The following is a 5,125-nucleotide window of genomic DNA, read 5'->3' on the forward strand; positions in this document are numbered from 1 at the left end:
AGTTTTGGCACATTGAGGAGGATCAATGGGTTTATGTTTGTTTTGAATAAAAATATTTTATAGCCAGTGATTTTTTGTTGTTTTGATTATGTATAGCTTAAAACACTGTAGGCCGGATTTTTTTTAGTGGATGGAGATGACCTCTCTTGTCACGCCCTCGTTTTAAGGTGAATAGGGGAAATGCGAACTTAATGAATCCGTAATATATATTATTTTTTTTGTTTTTATGATAATTAAACAAACACAAGGAAGCCCAAGGGAAGGTAAAAGAGGCAACTTAGAATATCTTCCACAGTATATATATTGGGAATCAAAAGTTCATTACATTTCCTTCAAGGAGTATAAACAAAGAAAACTACTATAGGGAGATTATGTCCTTGGTACTACAGTTGTCAATGTCCTCCTATATATAGGACGGTAAAGTATACAAAATAACAAAAGATGTACAGTTTACATAACAAAAGCTTCACAAGTTAGACTTTTCTTTTCAAGCGGTCTCATCTATAATGGAGTCCCAAGTTTAGTACTGCTACAACTATATCTATTGCTACGTACGGCCTCTGGCTAAAATAAAAAACAATGGGTACTAGTTTCCAATTCGTACGGCCAGATGTACGGGTCCTTAATGACCAAGAGGCCCACCGGTACTCCCGTCGTCAAGACTATTGTAAATAACGCCATCTGAAAAGATTGTACGGAGAAGGGATGTGTTCGACAACTGAGTAAGTAACCACGACACCAGAGGTAATAAAACATGCTATACAATTTTCATACCATAATCTTAATCATGCATAATGATAATTTATGGAAAGTAACATAATTAACAATTAAAACAAGAATAGTAAGTGAATTATAAAATGAATAAATAATTCCTTTATTTCTTTTTTTTTTTAAAATAATAGTTTCACCCTTTGACCCAACTCCGCAATTTTACCGTGAGCGGCGCATGTTGACTTGCCCCGAATGACCTATAAGCTCATCCTGTTGTCACAGGGGAGAGCTACCGGGTTGAAAACTTCTCTAGGTGAAGGCCACCCGGCCAATAGCACACACATTCTCGAAACCTTCCTTTATGTTTGCTATGCTACCCATGCGATCCAGTACCGTTCATGATTATAGTAATGTCTCGGGGTTAAACATTTAATAAACATGAATGCACATGTACATTTTTATTTAATCATGTAAACTCTTCTATAATCGTATAAAATAATATGAAACTTTGATAGCAGGGGCGGAGCCAGCTTTTAGGCTTTGGGGGGGGGCAAAACTAAAAAAATTTTAAAAAATAGAGGTAAAAATTATTTTTTATTTATTTTTTTTAGATTTTTTTTTTTTTTGGGGGGGGGGGGGGGGGGAAACTGCCCCCAAGCCAAAATGTGGCTCCGCCCCTGTTTGATAGCTCTTTTCATTCATAACTGTAGTCATACATAAATCATAAAAATAAGATAATTATAACACGTAACATTCTCAAATAATGACATATGAATAATTAAAATTTGGCATTAAAAACAATTTAAAAATCATGTAAGTGAATGATTTATAAAATGGTTAAGTACAATTCACCCTCCCAAAGTTGTCAACTATTTTTAATTTGGCTACCAAAGTTTAAAAATTGGCAATGTACTCCCCAAAGTTCCAAAAATTTTCAATTTAGGCATTCCGTCTGCTTTGACGGCTAAACCAGACAAAATTTTGACCATGCGAGGGCCACGTGACTTTTGTTAGGTAAATTTGTTCGTTTTACCCTCACTCCAAAACGACGTTGTTTTTTCCTTTAGGGGGTGAATTGAAAATTTTAGAAATTTTGTGGGGGTAAATTACAAATTTTATAAAATGTGTTTTTTATTTTTATTTTTTATTTTATTTTTTTATTTTTGAAAAAACCTGTGGGGGTGGCTTGAGGTTGCAAGGGGTGGCGCGCGGCCACCCCCAGGTGCCGGGGGTGGCCTCTGGGCCACCCTTAAATTCCTTTTGTGGGTAGGGCACGGCCACTCGCAGCCGCTGGTGGTGGCCGGGCGCCACCCCTGGCCACCTCTAGGGTGGCGCACGCCCACCCCCAGTGGCTGGGGTGGCTGCCGGTTAGTACTTTCTTTCTTTCTTTCTTTCTTTCTTTTAAAAAAAAAAAAAACGAATATTTTTGTTTTATTTATTTTGATTAGATTTTATAATTTTTTTTATTTTTATTTTTAATGGACAAGTGTTGTTTTCTTATTGGGTGTGGTGTGGCACCCCTAAAGGGAAAACGCCGTCGTTTTGAAGTGAGGTAAAACAGACAAATTTGCTTAAAAAAAGTCACGTGACATGCACGTGGTCAAAATTCCGTATGGTTTGACGATCAAACTAGATGAAATGATTGAATTGAAATTTTTTGAAACTTTTGGGGGGTATATTGCAAATTTTTAAACTTTGGTAGCCAAATTAAAAATGGCTGACAACTTTGAGGGGGTGAATTGTATTTAACCCTTTATAAAATCCCCCAACACTTTTTCAAAAAAATTATAATAAATTTTGTTGAGGTTTTTGGTGTTGTATTCCCTTACTTAGATTTGACAATAGCGTTGGGTTGACTTTCTACCTAAATAAATTGCAAGAATAAACTTAGAGGAGTATTTTAAAATTATTACTGCATATATATATATATATATATATAGCCCCCAACAAACATATAAAATCTTGCCCACCAATAGGCATGTATATATACAGCCCTTAGAGAATCCTATATATAAAATCTAAGCCCTAAAGTCATACATAAAAATTTTGTCTATGGTCACTCTACTGATCGAACCCAGAAAAACGAAATCTACAAAAACTAATATCCAAAAACAAATACTCATTTAATAAGCCTTTTATAGGAATTCATAAAATAAAATTCCCATATTAAAATCCTAAAACAATTACCCATTGACTATTACCTAGCATCACCCAGAAACTTCACAAACTCCATTATCAGTCAACATCTTGAATTTAACCAAGTATTACCAAATCAAACCCCAAACTCTATTCAGCTAACTCATAAAATCTTCATTAGAGTTCCCATGATTAAGTACCCAATTGAAATACAAAACTCAATTATAATCAAGAATCAAACTTAAGAGGAGAAACTTATCATGAATATATATCCAACCCATAGAAAGCAAACAATAAAAATATTCTCAAGGAGATTGGATGAAGAACAAATAAAGAGAGCTAGCGGCAATTCCTTACCTTGAGAAACTGATTAGATGCTACTGTGCTAAGAGCGCGCTACCATGGAAGAAAAAAGAAAGAAAAAAAAATAAAAGACAGTAAACGGACTGTGAGAATTGTGATATAGAGAAGGAATTGAACAGACGTGTGAAAGAAAAGAAAGAAAACAAAGAAGAAAAGGGACAATATCGAAATTTTGAAAGAACCTGCAACACTTTTGCTTGGCTTGGTTACTGAACAGTGAGAAAGATGGAGACTCAAGGCTAAAATAAACCAAAAGAGAGCGCAAGATACGTGTAACAAGGGGATTGCAGCCAAGTGGCTTCAAAAAGACTGAAGGGGCTGAGCATGGTTTCCATGTGTCAAAGGGAGAAAGAGATGAAAGACACGTTAGTTTATTTCTTTCTTGGAGGCTACGTGGATATATATATGACTTTAAATAACAAATAATAATAAATTAACGCCTAAAATACCTACAAAGTAAAACAACATCATAACAGCATTAGTATGCTTAAAGTGTAAAAAATGGATATAATTACTTCATTAGTATAAATAACGGTATCATATTTTTAAAAACACATGAGCTACATAACAGTATATTTTAATCTTATAAAATTTGGACAGAATAATGGCATTAGTGTAATTAATACTTAAAAACGTTTTTATAAATTTGGGCAGCGTAATGAAGCTTTTATAAAATATTAAAATAATTTAGGCATCATAACGTCGTATTTGGTAAATAAATACTCCACTTTAAAACTACACTTTTAAGCATATATATATATATATATATTCAAACCTTTAAGAAACCTAATAACTTAAATTTACAAAGACTAAAACTAAAGCTTTAGGGACCTTACCGAAAGGCTTCAAGAATTATCTTAGAAGGATAATGAACCCCTGCTACATACAGTCCGGCCGAGAGGGAGAGAGTGAGTGAGAGTTGAAAGAGTTTGCTACTGCTTTGTAAAAGGAAGTGAGATAAACTCACTGCTTGCCGAGAGAGAAACAGAGCGTTTGAGAGTTTCTCTGCTGCTTCTATTCAAAGAATTGTGAGAGAGAAACAGAGAAGAAGAGAGTTTCATCTTCTTCTTGCTTCTATTTTACAAAAGACCGAGAGGAAGACAGAGAGAGTTTTCTGCTCTAAAGGACCGAGAGAGAGAGAGAGAGAGAGAGAGAGAGAGAAGCTGAGAAACAAAGAAAGAGAGAGCTTTTGCAGCTCTTTGCTGCAATTGAAGTGAAAAAAACGTAAGGAGGTGCCTTCCTTATATAGAAGTCTTGGATGGTTGGATTTGCTTTGGGTTAAAATCATCTACGGTTGGGGAGGATTCATTTCACCTAGGCAATGAGTCATGCAGAGAAGGAATAAAAAGCGGCTGGGTAATGATTAATTATAAAAATCAGAGGACAACCGTTTACGTGAAGTTATGTTCTCTGCAGTTCTATGTCACTCGAGCGCCATTGCGGATCGATCACCAATCTTGTGGATCGATCATTAGCTTGGACCAGTTATCTTTATATATATATTGCAATATAATTTTAAATGAGCATTTTCTTGGGCGTTATATTCAATTTCGTGATCTCTCCACAAAACTTCTACTAGTGGAATGCTTTTTATGTGTAGCTCTTGGACTTTGCAATCCAACAGCTTTACTGGAATTTTTTCATAGGTCAGATCTTGTTGTATTTGTAAAAGGCTCGTACTTGATGACATGCGACGGTCAGGGATGTACTTCGTTAGCATGGAGACATGGAAAACATCATGTATTCCACCAAGTCTTGGGGGCAATGCTAACTGATCGGCTACAGGGCCTACTCTTTCTAAAATCTCAAACAGTTCGATGTAGCAGGGGTTCAACTTCCCTTTTTTGCCAAATCTAGTGACTCCCTTTATTGGTACCACTCTCAGAAACACCTTGTTGCCTTCTGTAAATTTCAA

General features: G+C 35.5%; 1 long non-coding RNA gene across 1 annotated transcript; it reads right to left on the reverse strand.

The window, feature by feature from the left end:
• Positions 1-277: 277 nt before the first annotated feature.
• Positions 278-3,560, reverse strand: LOC133872313 (uncharacterized). Its single transcript, XR_009901004.1, has 3 exons — positions 3,393-3,560; positions 3,205-3,243; positions 278-681 (listed from the first exon to the last, which is right to left on the reverse strand). It is a non-coding gene; the product is annotated as an uncharacterized LOC133872313 (long non-coding RNA).
• Between the last annotated feature and the right edge of the window lie 1,565 nt (positions 3,561-5,125).

This window comes from Alnus glutinosa, chromosome 7 (genome assembly GCF_958979055.1).
Source record: "Alnus glutinosa chromosome 7, dhAlnGlut1.1, whole genome shotgun sequence".
Lineage (NCBI taxonomy): Eukaryota > Viridiplantae > Streptophyta > Magnoliopsida > Fagales > Betulaceae > Alnus > Alnus glutinosa.